Genomic DNA, 17453 nt, shown 5'->3' on the forward strand with positions numbered 1-17453 from the left:
GAAGACGATTTTCAAAGTCGCAGTATTCCGACGAACGCACAGGAAACGAATATTCGTCTTTCACAGGTTCGTTTCGATGAGGGTTGAGTGAAATGGGCAGGAGTTTGCTCAGGGCTGGATGACATCCGTAGGGAGGTAAACGTGAAGGTCGACATTCCCCTTTAAAACGAAACCCAGTAAAATGTCCAAGAGGACGAGCAGCATCGCTTTCGCATCCCACAGGTTTGACACGCACAGCATCACTTTCCATGATAGGGGTAGGGGCACTAAAGTTCCCATGATGCTTTACGGCATCGCTCAGGTCACAAGGTACAGCATCGTATCCATCGCAAGGCTCACAATCGCATTCCACTTCCGAAGCCTCACACTTGAATTGTGCCCTTCTAAACAACTTGTTCTGTGTTTCTCTGAAAGTATTCATCTTGTTCGCTCGGTCTTGGTAGTCACAATGAACTATCGATCTTGACCATAGCCCCTTTTTATACTAGTCGCAATGCAGTCTCCAGCTTGTACATCTTTCCTTTTTTACGTTTTTTATGTCTTGTTTCGGAAGGTACCGTCTCTAAGGTACCGTCAACATTGTACCGTAGTGTAATGGGTGGAAAGGCCATAGAAAGGTAAGGGCAGTGCGGAGACCATCGAGTATGTTCCAGAATAGCTGAATCTTTATAGATACATAGATCCATTCGTAACTTCAGTCCGCAAGCGAAACACTGTACCTCGTATCCCAATCCTGACTCAGGTCCCAAGTAGACAAATCCTGTTCTAGCTAAAACATGCGAAGAAGGTAATCCTTCCCTATCCGTAGGCCATTTCTGAAACGTGTCCAATCGACGGGCACAATCACAATAGTCAGGTAAGAAGACTGGAAAATGGTAGGGTTTGAACTTGGAGTTCTCATCGGGTTTCTCACTCGATTCTTGCTGTGGCGAAGTCATCTTTCTGGTGGGGTAACTATCCTCTTACAACCAATGTTTTATACCAACGTGTCCATACGGTAAGGTGAAATGATTGGGAAGTCGAACTCGCTTCTGGTACACGATTTGATAAACTTTTTCCAAAGGTCGACTGACGATGTGGTGAGTGGGTAAACGTACAATCTTGTTCGGTTGGTAAGTGGTCACTTTAAAGTTTCCATCCTCTCCCGATTGCAAGGCTTCTTTCAATACCCCAAAGTTGACCACTCGACTGGTACGATAATTCAGAGTCAGTCCTTTCACTTTGCACGTCGTGTGCACTTCTCCTTGTTTGTCCCGGTATTCGTAGCCGTAATTTTTGGGACCGCCACTGACGAAACTTAGAATCTTGTCGTCGGGATGTTCGTCTGTCCAGGCTCCTAAACGGTCTCCTTCGATGTTAGGGTGATGTTGAATCGGGTGATGAATGTAAATGCAACTGTCTGTGTCAAAGTACAGGACGCGTTCTTCTAACAGTTCTAAAGCTTCGTACAATTTTAAGCGAGCATGAGCTGTCACGTAAGCCGCAATGATGACATTTCCAAAAGGGTCGTCTTGTACAAAGTCCAGATCTTCTTCGTAATTGACCAAGATCAAATTCTCTCGAACGACGTCCACGTGTTTCATGTATTTGGTTTTGTCGTAAATCATCTGGAAGTAGCGGGAAGGTTCTGTCAAATATTCCGTCTTGGGTAAACACGGTCGTTGTGCCATTTTACCCCACAAGCAATTTAACATCACTTTGGCAAACGATCGCCTGCCTTCGTTTTTCTCGATGTGGTCTAAAGTGATACCTTCTTGTTCGTAATATTTCTCTTTGAATTGTATTTGGTCTTCGGGAGTGTGACACCAGGAAGGATAGCCGCTGGCTTCTTGCTTCAGTTTCAAAAAGGCATCCACGTAGTCGGCGAAAATGCCTTTCTGCCTGGGGTCACCCTTGCGGTATTGTTGTGTCTTGGGAAAGTGGCAAATTTCGTACACTTCTAACAGTTGGTATCCCATGTCCAGAGCTTTGAACAATTCCACGCTGACCCAGGTTCCCGTCAAGGCCCGTTCTTCCTGGCTGTGCTGACAAGGTTGATCTTGGTTGCACGTTTCGGCACAAGTACGGCACAAGGGAAACATCAGTTTGCCTTGACAATGGTGAGGTAAGACGGGATGGTATAGGTTCGTGGGAGGCAAAACTTTGCACTTAATCAAACCTTCGTATTGTCGAATGTTTTTCAGGTCGATGTGTTCCGTCAGCAATTGCGGGTGCCCTACAGGAAAGCGACAATATTTACACACGTAGGGATACAGCGAACACACATCCAAGTATTTGATTTCTTCTCCTTTCTTTTCGTCGGCTTGGTACAGCAAACAGGTGGCATTGGTCCTTCCTCCGTACAAACTATCCCTCGGGTTCAGCGGGTCCATGAACTGGTAACTTTCCACGAGGCGTTTAAACTCGGGATCGGTTTTCATACGGTGATCGTACTCGTGTTCCCACATTTCCACCACTTGGTATCCTTGCTGTTCTAACTTTAGGCGTCGCTGACAAGTGTCCTGGTACAAGTCTTCCATGGTTCGTTGCAAAAACTGATTTTTAGTGCCACGGTCAGGGTAACAGACGGGACATCCGTGAAATAAGCAACCGTTAAACTCGTACACGATCTTGGGGTTTTCTAAGTCCCAGCCATCAACCGAATACGTTCCAATGGTCTTTTCGCCTCCTCCGTTGCGGGCATGCTGAATCCATTTGTCTTCCTTGTCGCACAAGTAATGTAACCAACGTAGGGCTTTGACCGAGTATTGACGCTTGACATAGTGGGTCGTTTGAGGACTGATGACAGCCACGGTGTTTTCAGGCATGAATCGTTGGCGGTACACTAAGGAACACGCTTTGGCAATGGTGCAAGCTTCTTTCAAAGGATCGACCCCTCCGTGTTCCATGAACAGTTCTCGAAATTTTCCACAGCAACGCCGTAAAATGTCCACGTCGGAACGACAATACTTTAGCATTTCTTCCTGAAAGTCGAAAGGGTCCGAGGCGTGAATCTGGTACCAAGCGTAGAAAGCTTCTCGTTGTTCGGTACGCATGTTGTCGGGGTCGTAATAGTGAACCTCAGGCAAATGGGGTAGAACAGCATGTTGATTGGCTTCCGTATTGAAAAAGTGTGGAAAGTACCCTTTAGCCATTTCTGTCATTCCAAACGTTTTAGGCATTCGACTCAAAGGCATGGCCAAATAGCTCATCGAATCTTTAAACTGTACTTGTCCCACTTGCATGAAAATGATTTTGGCTCCGTTCAAAGTCACTTTAGGACGCTCGGTGCCTTGTTCCATATAGTACCTCAAAAGAAACTGTCCATCGTATCCGGAGAAATTGTGAGCCATCACCGTGGCATGACGATGACAATCTCCGTAACGTTCGATGTCCTCTTGGCTCCACGTCTTGTCGACGGGGTCTAAGACCCATTGGGCAAAATCGGCTAACGTGTTTGGTCCCCGAAAGATTTTTTCACGCCCTCCGGGTATCTTGCTGCAGTGAGGGCAATGACTGAAGATAGGTTCTTGAATGCACTTCTCGCACGCTCGACGAGCCACGCAGAAATTAGGAATGTGAATGCCGGTCTCTTGCATGCATTCGAAATCGAAAAAGATGAAATTGCCTTTCTTCTTGTGACCGTCCTCTTTCTCTGGTGGGGGTTGGTATTTTTGCACGTAGCATTGGTGTTCCAAGTCCACGATGTGGTGACAAATGTGACATTTTTTCTTTCCTCGACATACGTGTGCCTTGGCAGCATTGGTACATATGACTTGTTCACACGTAGGGCACAATCTCAGGAGTTGACAAGCACATTTCTTCTGTGAACCTTGCGTTTTCAGATGTTGTTGGTAACAGGTAGGGCTGACAAACGTGCGCAGACAAGTTGAACAAGGCACTGGTTCTTCGCTCAGACAGGGTGAAGAGGCCAAACATCCTGAGCATTTCAATCCACAATGCTTGTGTTGCTCTCGATTATTATAACCATGGTCACATTTCTCACAGTAATAACCGTATCCCAGAAATCCGGTGATACTGGTAATCGTATCGAAATGGTCATCGTGATGATAAACATGAATGTATTTTCCGTCCTTAAAATCTTGGCCTCGAAACAATAGAGGTCCGCGCATTTCTTGAGGGTGCACTTTCAAGGTGTATCGTGGAGCTAGGACATCTTGCAATTTTTGCATCTCAGGAATGCCGCAGGGTGTGTCTTTGGGCAGTCCGGCTTGTTGTAACAGGAGTTCTGCTTCGTTTCGTTGTTTGGCTCGGTCGGAACGTTGAATAGTGTCCCAGGTTCTTTTCCATTCTACCGTGTCGTTCTTGTTGGCATAGGTTCGTCCCACCACGATGGCACGGGCTAAACACATGTGGTCTTGAGGGTTGTTAATTCGGACGAGACTTGTTTTGGTGTTGCGAAGGTCGTCTACCAATAACATCTTTTTGCGTCCAGTCCCTTGAGGAGGAGAGACGTGGGTCATGTCCAGTGTGGCTTTTCCATCGGTGATGTCAAACTGGTCATTAGATTGTTGCACGTGTTGAATCTTGTCCATGACTTTGGAAGCAGTCAATTCTGCAGGGGTGCTAAACTCGATCCAAACAGGGGATTTCAAACCGTCGTGTTGTATGGAAAGTCTCAAGCGATCGTCTTCTTTGGGTTGACATTGTCGCTTGAGTGCAGTGAGCAAAGAATCCCACACCTCAGTGATGAACACTTCTGCTTTCTCTAACGGCACTTCAGCCTTGAAATCTTTAAACTTCACCGTGTATTTGTAAGCCGTGGTTCTAAATTTTCTAGAGGAGCGCTTTTCCGTCTCTCGAATGGAATAGTACTTTTCAGGGTTGACAAAGGGTGGTGAACTTGGTTTAGAGGGTTCGGATTCTGGTTCACTCATGTCCTCTTCAAAATCACTGGCATGAATTTGTGCCAAGATTTCAGCCCTGGTACGAGGCGATAGATCACGTTTCTGCCTCTTACTTTCTTCTTCTTTCTTCTCGAATGAATGGGATCGTTTCATCTTGAAAGCAAAAAGTCAAATGACTCAAGTTCAAACACCATAAACTACTTTATAGTCATAGCAGACCAGCGTATATAAAAGGGTGTGTGTCTTGTCCTTTCACTATTCATTTCACTCTCAAGCCGAACACAACGATGGAAGAGACTGACCAGATGGAACGTTTCGTCAGAGCTTTGCGAGGGGTCATTAGAAAATTCTCTTCAGACCAGCCTACGGACTACTCTCCTTCCTTTAGAGATAAAAGTCAAGATACTTGCTATATCTGTCAGAAGAAAGGGCATTGGTCTTCAGAGTGTCCAGACCGTCAAAAAAGAAAAAAAAACAGGGGCTAAAAAAGACAAAAGTCAAGATACCTGTTATTATTGTAAAGAAAAAGGACATTGGTCTCCAGATTGCCCAAAAATGAAACAAGAGGAGTCAGAAGAAAAGAGGAATTCTTCAGAAGAAGAGAGGGATTCTTCAGAGGAAGAGAGGGATTCTTCTGAGGAAGAAAGAAGACAGGTGAAGAAAAAGAAACAAGAGAAAAAAAGAAGAAGGGAAGAAAGCGAGGAGGAAGAAGAAGAGGAAAAGAGTGTGACGGTGAAGAAATTCAAAAAACAGAGAGACTAAACAAGGAGACAGAAGAAATCAATGAACTTTTTATTAAAGTGTTGTGTTGTGAATTGGATTGTAAAAAATGGAGAAAAGAATAAATGAATGATATAAGGTAAGAGTCTTTGAGTTTTGATTTTAAAATAAGAAGCTACACTCACGCACTCATACACAGACACGTACTATAAGGGTAAAATGGGTGGGGTTTTTTTTGAGTTATTGGCAAATTGAAATTGTATTTCTTTTCGAGAAATGTGGGTGGCCCTGAAAAGGGCCTTTTTTCTTTATGGTGCAGGGGTGAGTTTAACCAATCAATTTTAACTGCCTTATGCCTTTGCCACGGCCAAGGCCTACTTCTGGACTGCGTAATGATGATAATGATTGGGTTGAAATCACTAAGGGTGGTACGGTAGGCTTAGTCACAGGGTTGACGTGTTTGGCTCGGGAAGGTCGTATTCTCTTCGGTCGTAATAAAGAAGTCTGATACATTTGTTTCAGACTTCTTAACTCCGCTAAAATGTCCAACAGTACCGTGACCGTTTGATTTTCACCCTCTTGTTTCTTTGCTGCTACTACTACTTCTTCTTGCTGTTGCTGCTGTTGTTTTTTTCTTACCTCTTCTTCTTGCTGCTGTTGCTGTAGGAGAAAAACTTGTTCGGCTTCCTTTTGTCGTTGTATAAATTTCTCCAATTCTTCTTTCTGTCTCTGTCTAAAATTCTCCACTTGCGGTAATGAAGAAGGTAACGAAGGTTCCGGAACAAATTCTTGCGAGGAGAGAAAATCCACAAAATCCCAATTCACCTCTTCTGAAAGTAAGTCCGAGTTCCCTTGGGCGGTCTCCCCTGCTGGTGCACCCCAATGGATCGTTTTCTGAGTTTCCGTCATGTTGAATCACTGTCGCATAGATTGACTGCACACAAGCGCTAGCGAATCTATATTGACTACGTGACGTCACAGACTGCTCTCTTCGGATTGGATGCGGGCTGACTGAATTCTGTAACGCGTGTTCGGATTGGTGAATGAACTCAATCCGTTTCAATCCTTTCTGTCCCTATAAATAAGCGCCGTTCACTCCATTGATTCACCTATTCTCGGAGCCTCAACATGTGGACAGACGTTGAATCTTCAACCCTTGTGTCAACAATGATGTTCAGGACGGACATGCTCATGTATGTCCGATCCAAGTGGACCGTTGTCCACAGGACCAACAGCAGCCTGTGGATAAGAAGAGTCTATATAGAGAGACAAGGTTGCCTCAAGAGGACTCTGATGTATGGCCCTGCTGTAAGACGAAGTTTGAGGACAAGAAGATGTCGCAAATGCCCTTTATGTTAAGGGCATATTAACATAAACCAAAGGCCCTTTTCAGGGCCAGCCATATTTCTCGAAAAGAGATAGCCTTTCCATTGCCTACCCCTTTTTTTAAAAATTTTAAAAAAAAAAAATCCCATGTTAAATTCCCCTTGTCCGTAGATTGTCCCACGATTTATTCCCATGTTAAATTCCCCTTGTCCGTAGATTGTCCCACGATTTTTCGCCATGTTAAATTTCCATTGTCCGTAGAGTGTCCCAAGGGTGTTTTTAATGCTAATTCCCATTGTCCGTAGGGTATCCCTATTCACTACTCGTCATGTTGAATCACTGTCGCATAGATTGACTGCACACAAGCGCTAACGAATCTATATAGACCACGTGACGTCACAGACTGCTCTCTTCGGATTGGATGCGAGCTGACTGAATTTTGTAACGCGTGTTCGGATTGGTGAATGAATTCAATCCGTTTCAATCCTTCCTGTACCTATAAATAAGCGCAGTTCACTGCATTGATTCACCTATTCTCGTCGCTTCAAGATGTGGACCACAGTTGAGTCATCCACCCTTGTGTCTTCCATGATGTTTAGGACGGACATGCTCATGTATGTCAGGTCCAAGTGGACTGTTGTTGATAGGACAGATACTAGTCAATGGATGAGGAGAGTTTACATAGAAAGACAAGGATGTCTCAAGAGGGTACTTGTGTATGGACCGGCAGTTAGAAGGAGTTTAAGAAGAAGAAGAAGAAGATGTGACAGATGCCATCTATGTTAATATTAATATTAACATAAACCCAAAGGCCCTTTTCAGGGCCAGCCATATTTCTCGAAAAGAGATAGCCTTTCCATTGCCTACCCCTTTTTTAAAAAAATGTAAAAAAAAAAAATCCCATGTTAAATTTCCCTTGACGCTATAAAGTCCCACCCTGTTTAAATTCCTTTGACGCTAAACCGTCCCACGATTTTTCTCCATGTTAATTTCCCTTGACGCTAATCTGACCCACGATTTTTCTCCATGTTAAATTTCCCTTGACGCTAATCTGTCCCAGGGGTCTCTGTAATGCTAATTCCCATTGACGCTAATCTATCCCCATTTACTAATTATATATATATATATATATATATATATATATATATATATATATATATATATATATATATATATATATATATATATATATATATATATATATATATATATATTTATATATATATATGAGAGAGAGAGACCCATCTACCTAAGAGAGAAAAATCTCATTCAGTTTCAGCCTTTGCAGATAGATCTCACTTCAAGTCGAAGATTTACAAAGAGTGATTAGATAATACACCTACAACTTCTCTGGAGAAGCTCTCGAAATAAAGTTTAAGATATATGTTATGTCTTCAAAACAAAGAACAGAATGTCAACATCGTCAATGGAAAGGAATCAAGATGGTAAAAAGCACTTAGAGAAAAGGACAAGTACCTGTTATCATAGTCAGGTTGTTGTTGTTGTGATTTCGATTTTTAACGTAGCTTTAACAATTTTTCAGTCATATCGCAACGATGTCTGCAATGTGGAAGTTTATAGTTATGTCTAGAACTGGGATATCATGCCGTAGACGTGTAGCGTGATGTCCACCCAGTCACATTATCCTGACACCAGGCCAACCAGTCCTAACACTAACCTCTTAATGCAGAACGCCAAGCGAGGCAGCTGTTAGTACCATTTTTGTAAGTCTCTGGTATGACTCGGCCGGGGATCGAACCCACGACCTCCTGCATCCAAGGCGGACGCTCTAACCACTAGGCCATAGTCAAGTAAAAGGACATTGGTTTTTAGAATGCCCCAAGAAAGCGAAAAAGAGAACGAGGAACGTTCAGAAACAAAAGACCCAATTCCAAAGAAGACATTCGAAGTGAGACAAACATAAAAATGGCAAAAAAATATTATAGTAAATAAATGCAAAGAAATAAAAGCAGAATAAACAGCGAAAGAACCCATTTCAGTGCAATACGTCAAAACAGATAGAGGATATTTGCTTGAAACGAGTGAATAACGGATATATTTCATAGAGTGGATGAAAATACTAGAGTTTTTCACCCACGAGATGAAATGTATTAGTTATTCACTCGTTTCAAGCAAATATTCTTTTTATTTTATGCTCACATAAGTTGGCTACCTAAAGTTTGTGACACAGTAAATTAGCAGATTTCTTACGGTAAGGTCAGCTGTTTACCGTATATGTTTTGCTGTGCTATGTGTACCTGCGCACAAAATTAGTTCCACATCAGAGTGATAAAAATTACTGATATTTCCAGACTAACAAACTACAAGTTTCAAGGATAACAGACAGGGATTATTAATAATGACAATGGCATGTACATAAGTTAAAAGTAGTTCACTGACAGAAAATCAATGGGAGGTAAGTATGTTCTGACCCAAATAGTAGTTCTGAAAAAATATTATTTTTTCACTGCAGATATTTTTTCACTGCAGTGAAATATCAATATTATTTTAATTAGAAAATCGAGTAATTCACTGCTTAGCATAAAATAAATAACAGTATTTATTAAATTTTAAAAAACAAAACTTGTGTATGGTTTTTTGTACTCCCTCGTAACTTTTATTGAAGATAATATACAAAAATGTTAAGTGTTTGTTTTAGCACTGAGAAAATATTATCAAACACATAACACATTTTTGATGCGATTTGGTTTTCTTTATTTGGCAATCATTGGATAGCATATATTTTCTAAGAGAACTCTGTGGACTGAAAAGGGTTATTGGGTTTTGAAAAAGATGCATTGGATCTGACGACATAAAATGTAACTGTATTAAACCTTTTCTTCGTCCAAGTCATACTGCTGATATAGTGGTAGCAGTGATTGCTGCCGCTAACTGTCTTTCTCTTAGGCTTCGTCAATGAAGTTTCATACATTTCTCTCAGGTGCTTAACTCCGTCAAAATGTCCTATAACAAACTGACAGTTTTGTTTTCAATCCTATCCTTCAGTTCACTGTTGACCATTTTGTTATCCTCTTGCTAATGTCTCTTGTTCTCTTCTTTTTGTTTAAGAACAAATGTTTTCTTCGTTTTTTGCGTCGTAAAAAGTTTCCAACTCGGCTTTCTATTTCTATTTAAAATCGACATAGGCTGGCAATGCTAAGGAATGAAGTGAGGGTTACATCGGCAAAAAAAATCCAGTGAAGATAAGAAATCGCAACAACAAAAATATTCAAATTCGAGTCATTCTCCTCTGGAATAATGATCGCTGCTGCATCAGTAGTCATCACTTGAACTATACGAGTTATTAAATTCAGGCGCACCCCAACACAACGCTTTCATTTCAGTAACGTTATGCTGTACTCAAACGGTTCCTCATTTGAAGAGTAGGAACGTTCAGATACATGCCGAATGTAGGAGAGAGAGAGAGAGAGAACGTACATCCCGTTTTGGTTCTTAGCAAAAGAAAAAGAAATATACTATTCAATCAATGTCAGTATTAACTTTTTATGTCTTTATATTTCACGACTAAAACTTAAATCCCACTGTATATTTGGGGTGTAGTCTATGAAGACTCTTAGCCATGTGTGATAGTAAATAAGTGTGTTTGTCCGTTTAGAGTGTGTACATTCATACCCTTTTCGTTGAAGTTTGTGTACATGTTTATTATTTCCAACTCTTTCTATCCTTGCATCCAATATATCATAGTATATAGGTATGTTTGTATGTATAGTGAGTATATTCTCTCTCTCTCTCTCTCTCTCTCTCTAACGGTTTTCTCCTTACACTTCCAATCCTTTTGTGTATGATAATGTATAAGTGTTTATAAGTGTGTTTATGTGTATTCTTTTGCATACTCGTACCATTTTCCTTTACTAAGATGAAATTGCCGGTCATCAGATGGCTGGATGTTGGTCAGCCAAAACGTGTATTGGTTAGCAGGTGAGGGTGTAGGTTAGGCTAATGTTAAATCCCCTTGTCCCCAGACAGTCCCGCCATCTTAACGCTATGGAAATTTTAGCATGGAATCCCTATTGTACCCAGTCTAACATTTTTGTACTTAACCAAAAAAAAAAAAACAAAAAAAAAAAACAACAACAACAAAAAAATAAGAAAAAATAAAAAAAAAAACAAGACCAGAAAGGCTTGTATGTACAATGGGAAATGCCATGTCAAAGGACTAATGTTAATTTCCGCCCAGTACCTAGAAGGTCACATTTGTGTTAAATCTAACTGACATTTGAAGACTGAATTCCCTTGTGACCTAGACTCACATTACTCCAAGATGGCGGCCTAATGTTTCTTTCCCTTGAACCTACCTCTACCCCACCATTTCTCTACAAATGTTAATCCCCTATACTACAGCAAAAATTGGTTGGAATAAAAATTCTTTAATTGAGCAAACATATTTTTTTCATTTAATACTTGTGGGTGGCGACTTTCGTCTCCAATATAAAATTTATATTTTTTATTAAAAAGCCATTAGCTAGTATTTTGGTGTTATGTGTATCTATATATTATTTTTAAACTCTTGGTTCATGAATTTATCTATATTATATGTAGATTTTATTCATGACAATGTCAAATCCAGTAAATAAAGTTACATTACAATCGAATAAAAAATAATTTAAACTAACAAAACAAACAATTAAAATAAATCAAATATACGTAACACCATTAGCTAGTATTTTTTTGTCATGTTTATCTATATTTGTCTATACTCTTGGTTCATTATGTGTAGTTTTTATTCATGACTACAAATTTGTAATGGTCATCTGTAGTCAAGATATTAAGTAGCTAATTTCTAGTACAGGGGTCAAAATTCTATTTTACGATACATATATTACGAGTACAGACTGTGTAGGATCGATAAATATATCTTGTCATATTTCTAATATAAAACTTGTTGACAACTTTGGGGTAGTTGCTCATTGGCTGGAGGGTTTAGGTCAGGTGGGTTCTTTGAAGAATTAAGTTATTTCCCATTGAATGGGTTAGGTCATACAAAGAAATATTTTGAAATATTAGATTGAGTGCTAAAATCTGTCACGTAGGATATATTGCAACATATATTCGTAACAGAGTCTTGGAGGTGTAAATAAGGAGAGAACTGAGCAATCAGATTCATTCCTATTTCGGATTCTTGTTTCTTTTGTTCCTGTTGTGCCATAAAATATATAGAGATTGTAGGGTTAGGGTTATTAGATATTATTTGAAAGAAAAAATACTTCTTTGGATTATTCAGTGAAAATAGAAATTGCTCGTTGGACTAAAATATTTTCCGGGACTATTATGAATTATTCAAAGGTCAGTGCCATTGTTATACGTATATTCGAGGATCTGAAATTCATTTGGAACATTTTGTTCTTTTGGATCTGAATAGAAAATTAAGTATCCTTTTTTATCCACTTCATAATACTTTAAGTTTCTCTTACAGTTTCATTTTATAACTTTGATAATTACCTTATTTGTTATGTGACGTTTGCACGCAATGGGGTGGGGTTCTTCCAATATAATTTAATTAAATTATGATGAAAGTTCCACCCTGGCTCGTGAGGTTAGAAAGTTAAATTAGTGACGAGGTAGATTTACAGCTCTGAGCCCCCAGTCAGCAATGCCGACGGTTAAATTATAGAAAACACGAAGATGAAAGTAAATTAATAACAATTTAATAAATTCGATAAATTAAAACGATAACTTCCAATCACTCGTCTTTCTCTCGACCAAGTGACAGCCTAATTCATCCCGTGATTTACAGTGTGAGTTCGATTTTCCCCCTGTTCTTGCATCTACTCATCTATTTCTTTCCCGCTGATTCCTTCCTTCTTTCCGTTCCTCTAACTCCTCCTTTGTCTCCGTTTCCCTCTCTACTATCTCCTCCTCCAATTTCGCTCCCAGACTTCAACTTCACCTTTCTTCTCCTTTCCTCCGTCTCTCTATCTGAGACTACGGGACCAAACTGTAACTGGTCTGTCCCTCAAAGCTTCCTGTGAAAAACCACAAGGCGTTAACATATGTTTTATCGAATCTCACCTCACACTATATCGACAATTAATCATCAGATAAGCTATCACGGTTTCGGTCACGCATGCATACACATCGAAATTCCCACACTTCTTGCAGGGTAAACAATGGCGTAATAACACGGTATCAGCGAATTGTTATACAGACATCAATACATTGCGTCACGTCAGTATATACACATATATATTTAATCTCATCGTACTACAATCTGACAACAAACAGACGCATGTCTGTACATTACAAATATTCAACAATGGCAAAATCTATAATCATATGAACACATGTGTTAGTCTACTATAAAATACCCACATAGCAAAGTACAATATTAACTCTTACGACGGCTAGCAAGCTATATAATTCTTTACAAATATCAACTCATTTCTTCAAAATATGCAAACATATTAACAAAACAAAGTAATTCTTCGGACTACGATTCTAGTAATAATAAAGTATACATACGACCTACAATTAAAATGCAGTCGCATTCCACAAAGACCGAACAAATATCCCACTGACCTTATTTGAAGCTCTCTACTTAGAATTTCCTGCTCTAAGATTTTCCCGCCAATAACGAATGGCTATTCGGAGTTACGCTAACCTCTCCTCTGGGTAATTTCTCTTAGCGAACTAATTCTTGCAGGAAGACGCGGAGATATCATTCTACCCAAATCAAGGTCTCTCTCCTATCTCAATTCTGATTGGGTGGCGCTGTGACCCTGTCCAATCGTCTTAGCGGCCAGTTCAACCTGTCTGTCTGTTTGCAGGGAAAAGAAGTTAAGACACTCCCACTCCTTCAGGCAACTTCTTTGATCTTGGACAACATTTCCACACCTAGGTGATAATTGGCTATCTGTGACTTCGCAACTCCGATGTCCGGCTCTCCACTTCTAACTACGGCAATCTTACGTAATGGATTAGTACTAGCCTTTGGCAATGTTTAACATCAAACAATGGCTTGTCAGAATTACCTTGATTATACATGTTTCAAACTGGGGCTACTCTGGGTCGGGGTAAACATGACATGTTAAGTTTAAACAAAATGGTTATGTTTTTTTCTGTTACTTAGTTTATGACACAAGTCTGAACAAATTATAGAGTGATTTTATTATAAAAATTAAATGTGCATTTTCGTAAATAGATTGCCTTTGAGTGGAAACCCAATTACTTTTCTCTAACAGCTTCGAACCTTTAAAAACTGTTCTTTATATTTGTGTCTTTACAGTCATGAATTTTCTTGTGTCATTGCCTAATTACATCTTTCTTTCTTTTTACGATGGAATGCAGATCTAATATAAATTCATTTGCTCGAAGTAGCTTTAATATTACTTAAATAACAATTAAACCAATATTCAAGTTCCTTGTGCTTTTGTAATATTTTGGTTTCAGTGCATCATTTTCAAAGAACAATAATTAAGATGAAAGGAAATTATTTTCATTTTATATTAAAAAAAGGAAATGAAAGGCCCAAACTGTCTAAAATATTTTTTTCCAGTGAATCTTACGTAGGGACTCTTTTTCAGATAATTTCGGAGAAATTTTTAAAACAATGTTTAGTACTGTACCAAATTAACCGCTACTTGTATGTATTCATACTGTATAGTTCTTTCCGCACAGGATAAAGAAGGATATCCGCATCTAATTCTCGATTCACTTTTACATTAGAACCTCGAAACGAAGCTGTAATTACAGAATTCGTTTCGCGCACAAATGATTTAAGCATAATTCATAATGACATACAGCGCAACATGATTCATTCGAGATATATTGACAAAGACAAGTCAGTACATGTAAACCACCTATGTTTGCCCTGAGTTCTTGAAGAGTCCATATTTCTGTTTCATACTGCAAAGAAATCAAACCGACATTATGGCCGAATACAGCCGTATAGGAAAGCTGGTAACACCTGAAGAAAGGAAGAAAAAAACCAAATTGACTCATTCAGGGCATATTGCGGCATCGAGCAATTTGATGTAAACAGACCACCCTGTTTGCATGTATTTCAATGAGACATGTTACACTTTACGTCGATTTGAACGGTATTGAAATACTTCGCGATCGAAACGAATTAGTTACTTTTAGGTACATTAAATGACGCTAACCTGTAAAATCATTGAGCTAAAACACGGATACCATTCGCTATGCTGTTCGGAACGAACCACAATAACACCTTGGGACCAATGTACTTTCTTTATAACATGTTCGGATTAATGAATCTTTATTAAATATATATTCTAAATATTGAATCTTTGAATCAAGGAACCTATTTTCAGATAAGGTCGGACATGTGAATCTTTTGAAATGTTTTCGGACAAAATAAGCATGGACTAATGAGTGCCGTAACTTGGTTTTATCTGTTAATTTGCACAAGATATAATATGGGTTTACAAATTAATTAAAGTACAATAACGACTCTCTATTCCACATGTGTCAAACTCAAGGCCCGCGGGCCACATCAGGCCCGGCGTACAATTATATCCGGCCCGAGAGAGAATTTTAGGCAAAAATATTTTTTAATGACCCTGCGATATAAAGTGCAAATCAAATTCCCTAATTAGCAGCCTTGCCAAACATCCAGCTCTGACAAATTGGCATAAAAGCGAAAATGGTTATGCCAATGATTTTTTATTATTAAAACTTTTTTTTCTGTTTTAATTTATATTAATGTTTAAAAAAGGTTTAATTTTCCGCTTATTGAATGTTTATCCTGTTCGGCCCGCAACCTTACGTGTGATTTGAGTTTTGGCCCGCTGAGCGATTGAGTTTGACACCCCTGCTCTATTCCGACGCTGTATTATGGCAATCTCTATATTATCGCGGCAAACTGGATTTTCCGATTAATTTTGGACACACGCCGTTTAGCGATTATTTACAAATGTAAAAACTAGTCAGTAAGGACACAAATATCTTATAGCACAATTTCCTATAAAATGTCTACTTTTTTATAAAGTGCATGCAATTACGATGATCATCATATACAAAACTCAAGTCGAACTTGCAATACCTGCATTGGCGTTGATGTTTGATGATTATAGGTCATACACTGATAGTGACATTCATGTCATTACAAGGTTACACTTGGAATTTAATTCCATGGTAGACAAAATAAATGGACCAAAGTTAACAAAACGTTTCTTATGATCCTACTTATCCTACATAAATAGGAAAGCAATACTGTTTTTAAAATCAGTAATATTTCAGTATTAGTACTAATATAATAATAGATTCATTTGTCTGTATAGATTTTTTTCGTCTACATGGCAAATAAAATTCAGATCATTAGATATATATTTTGTTATTTTAATTTCTATCGTTGTTATCATGGATTTCAAACTAACTGGCATTATTGTATTCAGTTTAGTCATTGGAACCTTTATTTTGATGGTAATATTCAGCCAGTGAAAGCGTGGACATTCCATCTTATCACAATTTTCAAATTTATGTTTATCATAATATGTGCATGCTACGATGGTACCTGGACGTTTCGACGTTTCGCCCCATGGACATTTCGGCCCAGGACATTTCGCCCCACATTAATGGAAATATCGGACATTTATAGAAATTCATCAGCATTACACCACGTTCTTCATTTTACTTTAAAATGATCAAAAATATAATTAAGTGTCCCTTGTGATCTAAATTCTTTGGCATTATTCTAAATAGTTAAAGAGAAGACCTGCTCCAGTCGGGAGAAGTACAATTAAATAAAGTATGGACTCTCACTCGAGTACAGCCTGTCTCAGTATAATGGTAATGCGAGAAACGACACATATCATCAATCAAACAAAACAATATGGTTTATTTGTCGTTTAAATACAATACATCGTTTATTCGCCCAAATTCCAAATTAAATTTAAAATAATAATCCCAAATTAAATTTAAAATAATAAAACAATGACAAATTATCATTGGATGGATTGTATCCAATAAGAAAATATAATAATAAAACATGGATAATTTGATTTAGTGGCTGTCCCTTCCTCTAGCCAATGTCAACTTGAAATTATGGGGAGGGATTTCGAGTAAGGTGACAAAAACCGGACTAGGATGAACAAGCCTATAGATTACACTAGGGAAATACATCAATACCCCGACAAAATTTTGAATTTTTTTTTTCAAAAATCTTTTATAAAGTAAACAAACGGCAGTAGTAATGTGGGGCACCCTAGGGACAATGGAAATTACCATTACAGGACCCCTTGGGCAACTCTGGGGACTATGTAAATTTAACATGGAGAAAAATCGTGGGCAACTCTAGGGACAAGGGGAATTTAACATGGGAATAGAGTGTGGGTCTATCTAGGGACAAGGGGAATTTAACATGGGGAATAGAGTTTGGGTCTATTTAGGGACAAGGGGAATTTAACATGGGGAATAGAGTTTGGGTCTATCTAGGGACAATGGGAAATTAGCAAGGGAAATGGAATAGGGTCGAGACCCTATTTTAATAAGGTCCCGACCTGATGAGTCTATGGAAAGGGAACAGGGGAGAGGGATATAACACACACACACACACACACACGAATTTAACATGGTGGGCCT

This window comes from Sinohyriopsis cumingii, chromosome 7 (genome assembly GCF_028554795.1).
Source record: "Sinohyriopsis cumingii isolate HCF-2022 chromosome 7, ASM2855479v2, whole genome shotgun sequence".
Taxonomy (NCBI): domain Eukaryota; kingdom Metazoa; phylum Mollusca; class Bivalvia; order Unionida; family Unionidae; genus Sinohyriopsis; species Sinohyriopsis cumingii.